The sequence below is a fragment of the Acinonyx jubatus genome, chromosome B1 (genome assembly GCF_027475565.1).
Source record: "Acinonyx jubatus isolate Ajub_Pintada_27869175 chromosome B1, VMU_Ajub_asm_v1.0, whole genome shotgun sequence".
Classification (NCBI taxonomy): Eukaryota; Metazoa; Chordata; class Mammalia; order Carnivora; family Felidae; genus Acinonyx; species Acinonyx jubatus.
In genome coordinates, this window is record NC_069382.1 from 42,898,350 (window position 1) to 42,913,908 (window position 15,559).

The following is a 15,559-nucleotide window of genomic DNA, read 5'->3' on the forward strand; positions in this document are numbered from 1 at the left end:
TTATTGATGTTGCTTTTGTTGTTGTTTTGTCTGCACTGTTCTTGGTCCCTGGGAGTCATTTCTTTCCCTTTTATTGCAGTCGTTCCTCCCCCTCCACCAGACAGGCTTAATAACTGGCAATCATCACATCGCGGGGCAAAGCGGTCGGCAGCCACCCCCGCAACCGGGGAATCAGACGTTCCGCAGATTCGGAGCTCTCTGGAACCATCGCTTCTTTTGTTTTCGCAGGCAGACTGCAGTTTTGCCTCTTGGCTCTCCCTGAATGAAGAGAATCTTAAAACATCGTGTGGCTGCAAATGGCTTCGTATAAGCTGGAAGGCGCGGTAAACAGGAAGTCAATAGCAAAGGAGGAATAAAAGTGATCAGTCAATTAGGCTGTTGGAACGACTGAAATCCCCCCAAGGCATCTTTGGGGAAAGCTGGGCCGCCTTAATCACGCTTGGGTATACAGGCCCCCGGAGCAGAGCTACAGGGAGGCCTATGGGGGAGCCAGCGAGGGCTGTTGAGTGCCAAACCACTCTGAGAGCCAAAGATCTGCCAGGAGAGCCAGAACAATGTGGCCCACATGCATGCGTGGAAATCGTCACAGCCAAGTTGCAGAACTTACATGACAATTTTTTATCCTTTCCTGGACTCGGATGAAAGGCTGCTCTGTGAGTGGAGAATTCAATGGCCCTGGCATTCTGTCTCACATCTGGCCGCTCTTGTTGTATTCCAGACTCTCACATTCAGAGAGAGGCGACCCACAGTGTTCGTGAGACAGGAGGGCACTGAGGCTCCAACTGTGCCTTGGATTCTGCTCCTTGGGACCCTGGCTGCCCTTCTCGGCTGCCACCCAGCACCTTTGGCTTCCGTGCCTGGTGTCCTGACCCAGCGGGGCCCCTCCAGAACCTGCCACACTGGGTTAGACACTGATCTGCCCTCCCTCAGACTCTTTTGTGAGAGCAACATCACAGAGAATTGGGGGATGATATAGTGATGTTTGACGTCAGTCTTAAAGGGAAGTGCCCCCCATAACTGAGAGAGAAAAAGAGAGATGGAGAGCTATTACAGTTTTGGTGTCTTATTTCACGAGGAGGATCAGATTGTGCAGATAGGGAGTTTAAGGGGAAAAAAAGATATAGGAGGTGACAAACTAGTTGGAAGTCAAAGATTAAGAAACATATTTCTTTTTTTTTTTTTAAGGTTATTTATTTTGAGAGAGAGAGAGAGGGCGTGAGAGAGAAGGAGAGAGAGAATCCCAAGCAGGCTCCATGCTGCTTTATTTTGAGAGAGAGAGAGAGGCTGAGAGAGAAGGAGAGAGAGAATCCCAAGCAGGCTCCATGCTGTCAGCACAGAACCCGATGCAGGGCTCAAACTCACAAACTGTGAGATCACAACCTGAGCTGACACTTAACTGACTGAGCCACCCAAGTGCCCAAGAAACATATTTCTAAGGCTACCTGGGGGAAGCAGGGTATGCACCAAATAGACCACTATGATTAAAAAGTAACCCTCTCTCCAATCCCTATTCCCCGGGTCCACTTATTCTGTCACAGGCTGGGCTGCAAATGCAAGCATGGAAGTGGCCTGGGTTGTCTCCCTACCAGAGGTTCCACCGTGGCAAGTGGGGACGTTTTCAAGGAGGCCCCCGGGAAGACTCATGTTATGCATGATGACGGAGCTCTGCCCTCAATGTTTCTGAACTAGAGCCATAAGCATGATGTTTTCCAACAGTTGACACCCTTGTGACTAGACCAGAGAATAGAGATCCTTACCAGGTGTGGGAGGTGGTTGGTCTCGAGCTTCTGGTTCAGCAAAGGCCCCGCTTCCTGGAAGCACTCTTGCTGTCCATCTCTGGACTGCTGCTTCTGAACAGGACAGGACACAAGGAGGAGCTCACGAAACCTCCCACCAGGGCTCAGACTTCTCAGTTGTATCACCAGTTGCATGATTGTCCATCTTCTCCTTAAGCAGACCCAACAGGAATCAAGCCATCACAAATACATAACTTTGCAACAACTTGCACACGTATGTAGTAAGCAGGACACACACTCTGCAGGGGTGGGGAGGGCCTCTCAGTAAAACTTCCATTTCCCAGGTAAACTTAGTGCCATGACCTGACCTAGCAGTCATCATGGACAACAGATGAATCAATGGACAAGAGCTTCTGCCGTGTGCCTGGGCTGTGTTCTGTCCTGTGGGTCATATTAAAGATGCCAAAATGGTCCTGGCTTCTGTGAGCCTGCATTCTAGTTCAACACACGAGCCTGACAGACATGTGAGGCTGAGACCATAATAGAAGGCCACGTGATCATTCTGGCCCTTAGTGAGCTCAAGCCTGAACATTTATGTAGAGGTGGCTACTTCGTTAAATAATATCTCACATTGTTATTTAATTTGTCCTGTATCACCCTGTGACATATAAACCCCTCAGTAGGAGTCACAACTTACCCTTCTTAGGGTCTCATCACATATACACGCATAAGTGTGCGCACGCACACGCACACACACACACACACAGCTTCTAAAATAGTGCTGTACACAGTTAGGTGCTCATTATGCTATTACTGAATGCCCCGGTCAGTATGATTGTGTAGAACAGAATATGATTGCAGCAGGGGTTTGTGTAAGGGAGCAATCTGGGTGGAGGTGCTTGAGAGGCTCAGTGGGTTAAAGCATCCGACTTGGGCTCGGGTCATGATCTCATCGTTCGTGAATTTGAGCCCCGCATTAGGCTCCAGAGAGTCCGCTTCGGATCCTCGGTCCCCATCTCTGCCCCTGGCCACTCATGCAGGGACTCTTTCTCTCTCTCTCTCTCTCAAAAATAAACAAACATTTGTAAAAAAAAAAAAGGGGGGGAGCAATCTGGGTGGGCAAGAGACGATGGAATTGACAGTAAATATGCTGTGGTTCTTTTTTTTCTTTTGAAAGTAGTGATTAAAGACAAAATTTTAAAAATTATAAAAGTGTACATATTCATTATGGAAAATTCATAAAATAAAGAAAAACACAAGAAAATTTAAATCACAGATAGTTTGACTCCCAGACATTTGTAAACATACAGAATTTGTAATTATGAACTTGTAACCAACACTAGAAAAGAACAGATGCATAAGAGAATAATAATGGAAGACCTGATCTCAAAGAGAAGAGCCTCTCTGCGGATGTGACATTTATACTGAGGCTGAAGGATGGGCAGAGGTTGGACAGATGAAGGTACGAGAGAGAGTATAAGAGGCAGGTATGTGTTAGAGAATGCAGTTTTTAAAAAGGTAAATCATACAAATATAAAATGAACCTGTGCCAAAGATTTTTTAACTCATTAATTATTGAGGGAACCATTAAGATGTTATAACTGTTTCTTTTTTTTTTTTTTTAGTTTATTTATTTTGAGAGGGAGAGAGTGCATGCACATGCACGTGGGTTGGAGGGAAGGGCAGAGAGAGAGAGAGAGGGAGAGAGAGAATCCAAAGCACAGCATGGAGCCCAAAGTGGGGCTCCATCCCACAAACTGTGAGATTATGACCTAAGCCAAAACCAAGAATCAGACGCTTAACTGGCTGAGTCACCCAGGCACCCCGGTTATAACTGTTTCAAAGGAGAATTCAAAGGACCATCTTATCAATCAGGAATGCTGAAATGAGATTATTATATTATATTATATTATATTATATTTTTATTTTTATTTTATAGAGAGAGTGCTGGAGTCAGAGAGAGGGCCAGAGAGAGAGGGAGAGACAATCTTAAGCAGGCTCCACACTCAACATGGAGCCCGATGTGGGGCTTGATCCCACAACCCTGGGATCATGGCCTCAGCTGAAATCAAGAGTTGGACATTCAGCTGACCGAGCACCCAGGTACCCCTGAAATGAAACATAAACAGATGCCAACGTGGGTAGAGGAAAAATCTAGCCCTCCCCTGGACAGAATTTATTAGCACATGGAAATAATCATTTGCACAACTTCCCAAGTTGTAAACTAGCTCATAGAAAATGAAAGATGGAGATAACCAGGATGGGTAAGCTAGTCACGACATCCATGAATTTTTCTCTCTCCTTTCAAAGTCCTTTATGATTTTTCCTGACATATGCAAATGCCCTGGGGAAGGAAAGAGCTTAGTAGAACTGAAAGAAGAGGAACGTTGCTGGGACATAATGAGCAAGGAGGGGAGTGGGTGGAGATGGGGTCATGGTGTACATTCCAGTCAGTGGCCTGCTTTTTTCATTTAACCATAGAGGATGAACATTTCCCTATAGCATCCAATATCCTTTTGAAGCATGATTCTTTTTTTTAAATAAGTTTATTTATTTATGTAAGTAACCTTTACACCCCATGTGGGGCTCCAATTCGCGACCCTGAGGTCAAGAGCAGCATGCTCTTCTGAGCAGCCAGGTGCCCATGAACCATGCTTCTTTTTGGTTGTTGTTGTTTATTTTTGAGAGAGAGAGAGAGAAGAAGGGAGAGAACAAGCAGGGGAGGGGCAGAGAAAGAAGGGGACAGAGGATCCAAAGCGGGCTCTGCACTGACAGTAGCAAGTCCAGTGTGGGGCTGGAACTCACAAACTGTGAGGTCATGACCTGAGCTGAAGTCCGACGCTCAACCAACTGAGCCACCCACATGCCCCATGAGGCGGCAGCACCATGTTCCCTGGAAGAAGACTCATTACAATTTACCAGCCATCCCCCCCACCTTGTCCATTTAAGTTGTTCTCACTTAACATGCTTGTGTGTGAGTCTTTGTTCTCACATATCTCTGATTACTTCCTTAGAATAGATTTCTATAAGTAGAATCTCTAGACCAAAAATAATTTTAAGGTGTTGATGAACAAAAACTGCTTTTTAAAAAAGTAGTCTCTACACCCAACATGGGGAGATCAAGGGTTGCATGCTCTACTGATGGAGCCAGGCGCAGCAACAAAAATCACTTTGCAATGAAATGTTTTGGGGAAATAATGGGGTGAGGAGAGGTGGAAGCCCTGAGATTAGCTAGAAGGCCAGTGTAACAAGGGGCAAGAGGGGGGCGGGTCTGAACTAGGGTGAGAGAAGCGAGGGGGAGGGAGGCTCAGAGAAAGAGGCATTTAGAAGCAGTAGCAGTATGGGGGTCTGGGTGTGCAGAGGAGAAATGGGGCAGGAGTAGGCTTTGGGCTTTCCTTTGCTGTGGACACACTGTGGAAATGGGCATGTTTGGGAGAGGAAACAATTTGAGGAACATAGAGCTAGAAGCATGGAGGCAGGGTCTGGGCTAGGAAGGTAAATTTGGGAGGCACACAGAGACCTGCTAGTTGGAACCAGGAGCGAGGGGATGCCTACATGAAAGGAGCTCTCACAGACTCCCCACAATCAGGGTGTGCTTGGGGAACCCAGCAAGAAAGAAGAAGGTAGGGAAGCCAGTCCAGGAGGTAGATGTTTAACAATGTTAAATATTGCTGTGGGGTCAGAAAGGATGAGGGATAAGGAAGAGAACCATTGTGTTTAGCCAGAAGTAAGTCGTCGTGACCTTGACAAGAGAAGCTTCAATTGAATTGTGGGGGCGGAAGTCAGTGGTTACGGGAATAGGAGGTAAAGGCATTGAGTGTCGGCCACAATGTGGAGGATTTTGGCAGCAAAAGGAATAAGAAAATCTGGAAATTAGCTAGAAAGGAGGGGAGTCCAGCATTATTGTGTGTGAGTGTGTGTCTTGTTCATATTCCAACCCAGCAACTTCCGTCTGCCTTTCCACATCCCCTACCACGGTTTCCTCTGCTTATTTTCCAATCCTAAGTATTTTTTCAACCTCAGAGGACGTTATGTGGCTTCATAAGACAAACACGTAAACAGAGCCGCCACATAGTAAGTGCTCAATGAGCGTTAGCTATTTGTATTAATCAAGAGTCCTTAGGAACAAAATATGTGAACAGAAAGGAAGACTGATGTGCCACAGAGGGAAAAAGTGGAGACGAGGTTAGGGAGGAGGTACCGTCCTTAGCAGGGAGCCGTTAGAAACATAATAGGCCCTTTTTCTTTTCTTGGCCTTAAATTTAGATCTATTGCTGGCTTAATTCTAGATACACTGCTCCTATATGAGATGTCCTGAAGGAGCCTGCCTTTTGTCAGTTTGCACATGCATGTAGCTTTGAGACTCTTCTCAAGGATTTCTTTCTGTCTCCACGTTCATTGCTTTGGGGTCAGTCTGAGTCGCGGGCCTGGCCCTGCCCCTTTGAACAGTGGAAGAGAACAAAGAACTCCCCAAGGGACGAGATTTGGGAAGAGAATGTGCAGAGGGGAAACCAGCAAACACCAAATGTGTGGTCACAGCAAATAAACGAGGGATAGAAGAACCTAGGAGCCCACGTCTGCAGCAGCGGTCGGAGTGAAATCCCAGCCAGTCATCAACAGGGAGGATCTGGGCCAGAGCAAAAGCCCAGAGGATTCTGTTTCCAGGTGAAGGTGCAGGTACAGTGCAGGCTGAGGAGCAGAGAGGGGCCCCGTCCTGCTTTTCTTGTCATAGGATGACAGACTCAATCCACATTGCAGCAGGGCTGTGGGGAGAAGGTACAATTAGTTTATTTTGTCTGTGACTTTGCTGGCCTTCCTCCTCAGTCCTCCTCACCCACTGGTTAGAAGGCAGAAAAAGTAACTAACTGTCCAACTTAGTTTATAGCTTGAATAATGTATACAGTCCCTTTGAGTAGAGAGGTCAGTCTTTCATGGATAAAAATACTCCTGTTTCTCCGTCTCACCCTAAGATAGTGTCTGGGTCACAGAGGAAGAGGCCTGTGTGACTTACTAGAAGGAGGGCTTCAGATGTGTCCTCAGCATCCTGGGAGGTCCAGCGAACTTTCCTATGTCTTCTGGCTTGCTCCTTGCTCCAATTGGCCTCTCTGGTGATGTAGGGGGCTGTTGAATACTCCATGTGCCCTCTCTTTGCTTGACCAGAGCTCAAAGCACTCCCAAGTAAGTTGACTTGGCTCTCCCATTGCTGCATGCCCCTCAGAGGACAGTCTGTGACTGTCATTAGGTCCCAGTGCCAAGGTTTTACTCTGCTGCCCTGGCCAGAGACACCCATCGCAATGATAATTCTTGTCTTTTCTCTCAGCAACATCTCCGCTGGCATTTCTTTTCAGAAGCAGAAGCCCTACTGTTACAAAAGCTGACCGTCTCATTGCTTGATTTTATAACTAGGCTAAATGTCAGCCTGGGCACAGGGTGGGGGGATATGTTATTAAGGCTACCCACGTAATGAGACAGGAGACCCCTCAATTCCTCTGCACTGAGTGATGCTTCGGACCAAATTGTTTGAACTGGTTAGTTCCATTGGCATCTGGTGGACACGGCTGGTTTTGGCCGGGCCTGAAAACCTGAGAGTCTTTTATTTCAAACCCTCTAAACTCTGTGCTCAATGAGTATGGAAAGTGTTGCATGTGGAAATTGCTTGGGCGACTGGGGGAAACGTTGCCAAAAGAGAAACTTTCCAGTTCTTAGCTTTCAAAGTGTGCACTGTGCCATATGTCATGAAGTAATGCAGATTCTCTGAATGGGGGCGCCACAGCCAATGAAAGCAGCGACTGGACAGTCAGCAAATAGAGTTCTAGTCACTAATCAGAGGCAAAAGAATTGCTCAGAAAAAGCAAAAGAACAGGCTACTAAGAATCCAAGCAGCACAAAATGGAGGGAAACTGCCCTTGGGCCCAGAACTTCATTTTGTTTAGGAAGAGAAAAATAAGCTCGAAAGTGTTCCCGAAGCAGCAGCGTTAACGTTAACAGATACCATCTGGAAATCAACAAAACGCAGATTTTGTTTTTACAGATTTGTACTGAAAACCAGTTCCAGCCAGGGAAACTCAAATCTCAGAAGTCTCCAACAGGGTACTGAGATATAAACAATCATTTAGCAAAATCCGCAGTCAAAATGACAGATGAAGCCTGCTGTCTTGTCCTCTTTATTTAAATCAAGACATGAGGTCAGACGTGACCAAGTGGGTGGAGATGTGATCGTCTGCGGTGATACATTTTAAATACTTTTTAATACGCAGAGCTGAGCCTCAGAGACAGGCAAAATTGACCTTCAAGACTTCATCTCCCTCAAATACCTCGTGTCCTCCTTCTGGCCCCCACAGATTACTGTTCTTGGAAGATAATGATTTAATGGATTTGTTAGTCTTTTTCCTCACCTGCCTTACTGTCTCCCTATATTTACATTTAAGAGGGCTTTTTGGAGATACAGGTATCCCCTGGTTTTAGAAAGTTTGCCTTCGGGGCACCTGGGTGGCTCAGTTGTTTAAGCATCTGACACTTGATTTCCACTCAGGCCTTGATCCCATGGTTTGTGAGATCGAGCCCACGTTGGGTTTATGCTAACAGTGTGGAGCCTGCTTGGGATACTTTGTCTATCCTCTCTTTCTTGCCCATGTCCTGCTCTCTCTTTCTCTCAAAATAAATAAATAAACCTTTTTTTTTAATCTGCCTTAAGCCACTTTGCTTTTATGAAAGACCTGTTTTTGCTAACTGAAAGAAATTCAAAGAGTATTTTAGCTTTTATGAATAAAAATGGAAAGTGAAATAAAAAATAGCGTTCAGCGTTTATTTTGCAGCAAGCCGTTAGAGAGGCCGCACGGGGCCCTGAGCGGCAAGAGCGGCCCCGCCAAACTCCTTCCCTGGGAACTACACTCAGCGTCTCAGTACCAACCCACCATAGCTTGAACTATGAGCATCTGTGCTTATCTTCATGTATGTTGTGCATTCATTAGCTAAATGCGTCCTAAGGTATCAGAACAGCCTAAGACAGGTCATTTTTGGGGTCTGGGAATGTTCAAAATTACTAATGGTAATTGTTTTTTGCTTTACAACTTTTGCTTCAGCTTACAAAAGTTTTCATAGGAACACTCCACTTCGGATATTAGGGAAATACCTCTAAAAGAATTGTCAGGATTGTGGGAATTTTAGACAGCAACCTGGTGGTCTTGAAGGGGAGCGGGTTGCCTTTTGGGAGTTGGTACATTTCTCAAATCACCCATCTACAAACAGTTGCCTGCATGTGAGCATTCCCTGGTCTAAGGCTGGCTGCAACTTTCCAGCCAGGCTTCCCATCTCCTTCCATATCCTGGCAAGTGTGAGCAGGGACATCCGTGAAAGTCTTGCATACCTGTTCAGTTCAGAGCGTGAACTACTCCGTGTTGTTGTTGGTGAACAATTAGCGCAGGTTCCCCTGGGTAACTAGGTGGAAAGCAGGCCTCATGCATAATTCCCTGCATGCATGTGGCTATTTCCAAACAAAAATTTCAAGCAGAAGACCTCAGCTTCTCAGAGAGCTTCCATGCCTGGCTTCTTTCTCTGGCCCTGCCCTGAACTGAGATTCAGCAGGATTGCTGCCCACGGCTGCCCAGATGCACTTTGGTGCTGCTTGCCGCTTCACATTGGACTGTGGGTCATTCCTGTGCTGGGGAAGGTCACAGACTTGATAATTAGATGGAAAGCAAAGACAGGATACAAATTTTCCTAGAAGGACACTAGCATGTGTGATGTCAATACCATTTTCAACTTTTAGTGGTGATTATGGCCACCACCCTTTCCTGCTTCCTGAGGACAGCAGTTCAGTATGACTTCCAGCACAATTAAAACAGGCAGCTTAGATGGAGCCAAGGTTAAGGAGGGTGTAGGCCTCAGATCCACGACACGCTGATTTTTCCATTTGACTACTCAAGGGGGTTCTCATGCAAAACTACCACTGGGAACACACACCATTTCTTAGTTTTATTTTTTTTATTTGTATGCAAGGTATATTTGCATGATGTTTTATTTTTGGCAAACACTGTTACATTCATAATTTCATTTGAGCCTTACCAGGATCATCTGAGGCAGGTAAGGTGGGGATTAATCTTTCCCTTTGATAAATAAGATATCTGAAGCTCAGAGAGCTCCCACAAGTAGCAGTGAAAGATAGGACTAATCCCAGGTTTTCTGGCTCCTTGACCTTGTGATAGAAACGCCTTGTGATGGGATAGAACTAGCAAATCACCGTCACCATTCATTACAACCCAGAGAGAGCTGTGGGTTCGTCAGACCCCGTCAAATCTGCTCAACTGGACATGTGCTTTTTTTTCTACCCAGCATCCCTTCCTTTGGGAATCACCCAGCCCCCAATTCTGTAGTATCCATCTAGTTTGACTGGTAAAACCCACCAAATCCCTATTTGAAGATAGGGAACTATAAACCCTGGCCAACCAGAGAATTCTATTATCCTGGTCACATAATTGGCCCAGGTATGACCAAGATGACCCAAGATGACCAATCACAGTCTTCTCTGGGCCTTTCACTAAAGCTCTTGGGAAAGATGCATTCTCTTTCTCTGGGTCCTTGCTTACATGAAGCAAGAGTCTGACTGAGAATGCAGGCAAGCAGAGGCTACCAGAGCTGAGAGATGGTGAGATCGCTGCTATTATTTGAACCACTGAGTCCAGCTGCGCCTGAAACTTCAGTGAGCCAATCATTCCTATTCTGCCTAAGCCAGTTGGAGTTGTATCTATGACACTTGCAAATGAAAGGAGTTGTTGACTAATAAAACCACCATTTCTGTCTCTCCCAGAATTACAAAATTACCTCTTTAATGTTTATTTATTTAAAAAAAATTTTTTTTAACATTTATTTACCTTTGAGAGAGAGAAACAAAGCATGAGCAGGGCAGGGGCAGAAAGAGAGGGAGACACAGAATCCGAAGCAGGCTCCAGGTTCCGAGCTGTCAGCACAGAGCCTGACGCGGGGCTCAACCTCATGAACCGTGAGATCATGACCTGAGCTGAAGTCGGACATCCAACCGACTAAGCCACCCAGGCGTCCTATTTATTTTTGAGAGAGAAAGAAAACAGAGTGTGAGCAGGGGCAGGGGAGGGGCAGAGAGAGAGAGAGAGAGAGAGAGAGAGAATTTGAAGCAGGCTCCAGGCTCTGAGCTGTCAGCACAGAGCCCAACGCGGGGCTCAAACCCATGAACTGTGAGATCATGACCTGAGCTGAAGTCGGACACTTAACCAACTGAGCCATCCAGGCACCCCTCAAAATTACCTCTTTAAAACCGTTTATTTATAGCATGCTTTATTCCTTTCCACACCAAGAAAAAAAAAAAAATCTGAGGCTCCTTAATACAATAAAAAGGCCAAATAGGCAAAAAGCTAAAATCAAAGCATAAATTTAATGCATAAAATACATATCATATGTATACATATAGAGCACTCTTTATATTAAATTTAGAGCCAAGTATAGTTGAAATTATAGTACCAAGTGTTGTTGAAGATGCTAGAAAATGGACACTGTTGGGGAAAGTATCAACTGGTGCAAACTTTCTGGAGAGAAATTTGCCAATGCTTATTCATAACCAGCATTTGCCCATAATCAACAATTCCACCTTTAGGAATGCATCCTAAATAATTAAATAAAATAATAATAATTAAATTATTAAATAATTTAGAGGAAATAAATAATAAGGATTATGCAAATATTTAGCTATAGGAATGACTACTATAATCACCAAATAATTAAATAGGGAAATAATTAAATAAAAAGGATTATGCAAATATTTAGCTATAAGAATGACTATTATAATCACCAGAAGTTGGAAAACAGCCAGGATATCAAATGACAAGTGATGGATCAAAATAGTATGTCCACCCATTGGAATACCATGTATTTATTCAAATAATGATGTGGACTTTTATTTGCCGACCTGGAATAATATTCACATATTGTGGAATGGCTTTGGACTAGTACACCTAAATTCTCCCTAGGCCCCAACAAGATATGTATAAATTGTTCACTCTTAACCCCATGTTTTTTTAACAAAACAAAAAGAATCTACTTATTGGTTGTGCTAATTAAAATGGGAGAAATAGAGAAGTGGAAAAAGTTGCCTCTTTTTTTTTTACAGTTTGGATGTTCTTATTTAGGCCAAATTTGGTTCTTCATAGATGTGTGGTTAATTATCCCCTCTTGGACCGTGTCCGTTTTCAAACACTTCACTAGTATTGCAAGGTTATTTATTGGCAGTGAGTTGAGTCTTATGCATCATCTATTCTAGACCACTGGTCACCAAAATGTGTATATGCTCAAAACAAACCACTGGGTTGTAAGAAGAAAGTTGTAGAATTTCTATCTATGGATAACTCTTTTTTAGTTTCTATTTCTGATATGTTTTATAATATATATAATACAACTGGGTAATATGTAACAAATAAGTATACAACGATTGCTAAATGTTTTTGATGATAAAGTTGTGTTCTGGGTATCTACTGCTGTGTAACAAACTGGAAACTGAATGGCTTATAACACCATTTTATTTTGTTCAGTCTTGCGGATTGGATATTTGTGAAGGACTCACCTAGGACATTTATCTTTGCAAGAAGCAGCATGAGTTAGAATAGCTCAACTGGATCTAGAAGATCCATTTCCAAGATGGCTTCCAAGATGATTGGCAAGCTGGTGCTAGCTATCAGTTGGGAGTGCAGCCAGGGTTGTTGGCTAGGGGAGAGGGACATCTCAGTTCTTTTCCATGTGGCATCTATATTAGGCTGCTTGGGCCTCCTCACAGAATGGGATCTGGCTTCTGAGAGGGAATATTTCAAGAGATGGGAGGTAGAAGCTGCCAGTCTCTTAAGGCCTGGAGTAAGAAAATACCAAAGTGTCATTTCCATCATATTCTACTGGTAAAAGCTATTCAGGAATCCATTCAAGATTCAAGGGAAGAGGCATAGAACCAACCTATCTCTCAGTAAGTGGTCTGTGAAAGAAGCTGTGGCCATCTTAATTTTTTTCTCTTTTTTTCGTGACTGGCTTTATAAACAAGTGTTTTGCCACCCAAGAATGGAAAATGTAACAAGTTCAATTTCATGGCAAGAAAATATTTGTTTCTAAAATTAGATGCCTTTTTAAAAAAATGTTTATTTATTTTTTAGAGAGAGAGAGAGAGAGACAGAGAATCCAAAGCAGGCTCCAGGCTCTGAGCTGTTAGTACAGAGCCTGACACAGGGCTCAAATTCACAAACTGTGAGATCATGACCTGAGCCAAAGTCGGACGCTCAGCCTTCTGAATTACCCAGGTGCCCCTTAGATGCCATTTTTAAATGAAGTATCAGGTTACCCTACTTTTTAAAACTTTTTATTGAAGCATAGTTGACATACGATACTACACTAGTTTCAGGCATACAACCTAGTGATTCTGCACTTTACACATATACATTGTGAAATGCTTATCATAAGTATAATTACCATCTGTTACCTTAAAAATTATTAGATTATTGGCTATATTTTCTATGCTGCACTTTTCATCCCCTGACTTATTTGTTTTATAATTGGAAATTTGTACCTCTTATTTCACCCATCCTCCACCTCACCTCCCTCTGACAACCACCAGCATGTTTTCTGTATTTATGAGTCTATTTCAGTTTTTCTTATTCGTTTGTTCATTTGTTTTGTTATTTAGGTTCCACATATAAGTGAAGTCATGTGGTATTTGTCTTTTTCTGTCTGACTTATTTCACTTAGCATAATATCCTGTAGGGCCATCCATGTTGTCACAAATGGCAAGATTTCATTCTTTTTTACAGCTGATTAATATTCCATTGTATGTATATGTGTGTGTATATATATATCTTCTTTACCCATTCATCTGTGGATGGACACTTAGGTTGCTTCCATAGTTTGGCTATTATATAAACAATGTTGTACTAAACATAAGGGTGCATATAGCTTTCAAATTAATGCTTTTGTTTTCTTTAGGTAAATACCCAGAAGTGGAATTATGGAGTCATACGGTATTTCTATTTTCAGGTTTTTAAGGAGCCTCCATACTGCTTTCCACACTTATATTCCCACCAATAGTGTACAAGGTTCCCATTTCTCCACATCCTTCCCAACAACTCTTGTTATTTCTCATATTTTTTGGTACTAGCCATTCTGACAGGTGTGAGGTGATATCTCATTGCGGTTTTGATTTGCATTTCCCTGATGATGAGTGATGCTGAGCATTTTTTCATGTACCCATTGTCCATCTGCATGTCTTCTTTGGAAAAATGCTTATTCAGTTCCACTGAAAAAGTGGAATAAGTGGTGTTGAGTTGTATGAATTCTTTATATATTTTGGATACTAAGCCCTTACCATATGTGTCATTTGCAAATCTTTTCTCCCATTCAGTAGGTTTCCTTTTTATTTTGTTGATGATTTTCTTTGCTGTGCAAATGCTTTTCAGTTTGATGAGGTCCCAATAGTTTACTATTGCTTTTGTTTCCCTTGCCTGAGGAGACAGACGCATAAATATGTTTGCTAAGGCTGATGTCCAAGAGACTACTGCCTATGTTTTCTTTTAGGAGTTTTATGGTTTCAGGTCTCACATTCAGGTCTTTAATCCATTTTGAGTTTATTTTTGTGTATGGCATAAGAAAGCGGTCCAGTTTCCTTCTGTGCATTAGCTGTCCAGTTTTCCCAGCACCATTTATTGAAGAGCCTTTTCTCCACTGAATGTTTTGCTTCCTTTGTCATAGCTTAAGTCGCTATATAAGTGTGGATTTATTTCTGGGCTCTCTACTCTGTTCCACTGATCTATGTATCTATTTTTGTTTCAGTACCATGCTGTTTTGATTAGTGTAGGTTTGTAGCACAGTTTGAAATCTGGTTCTGTGATACCTCCAGCTTTGTTCTTCTTTCTCAAGGTTGCTTTGGCTATTTGGAGTCTTTTGTGGTTCCGTACAAATTTTAGGACTATTTGTTCTAGTTCTGTGAAAAATATTACGGATGTTTTGATAGGGATTATATTGGATCTGTAGATTACTTTTAGTAGAATGGACATTTTAACAATGTTAATTTTTCCAATCTAAGCACAGTATATCTATTTATCCGTGTCATCTTCAATTTCTTCCAGTAATGTCTTATCGTTTTCAGTATAAGTCTTTCATCTCCTTGGTTAAATTTATCCCTAGGTATTTGTGTGGCCATCTTTAGTTCACCACCTAGTATGTGATCAAAAATATGTGAAGACCACTAATTTAGGTAAACAGAATGTGGACCAGCAGCTCCGCCCCCAGACTGGAGCTCAGCTCTCTCACATGAGGAATTCTTGGCTGTCAGAAGCTTTTCTGCTCCCACTGGTGCATCTCCTCATAGCTGTTTCACCAGAAATGAGGCTCTTAGTGTTTTTTTTTTAATTTTTTTAATGTTTTTACTTATTTTTTGAGACAGAGAGAGACAAAACATGAGTCGGGGAGGGGCAGAGAGAGAGGGAGACACAGAATCCGAAGCAGGCTCCAGGTTCTGAGCTGTCTGCACAGAGCCCGACATGGGGCTCGAACTCACGAACTGAAAGATCATGACTTGAGCTGAAGTCAGACGCTTAACCGACTGAGCCACCCAGGTGCCCCTCTCTTAGTGGGTTTTTTAATCCAAAGGCATAGAAAGAAGACTATATGCAGGACAATGTGAAGAAAAATAGAGTTTAACTCTTTATCAGCACTACCGCTTTATCTTGCTTAATAAAATGGTTTGTCTAGCGTCAGAAACAAAACATTTATCTGGTCAGGTCTTGATGACCTTTTATTATTTATTTATTTAAAAGTTTTTTAAC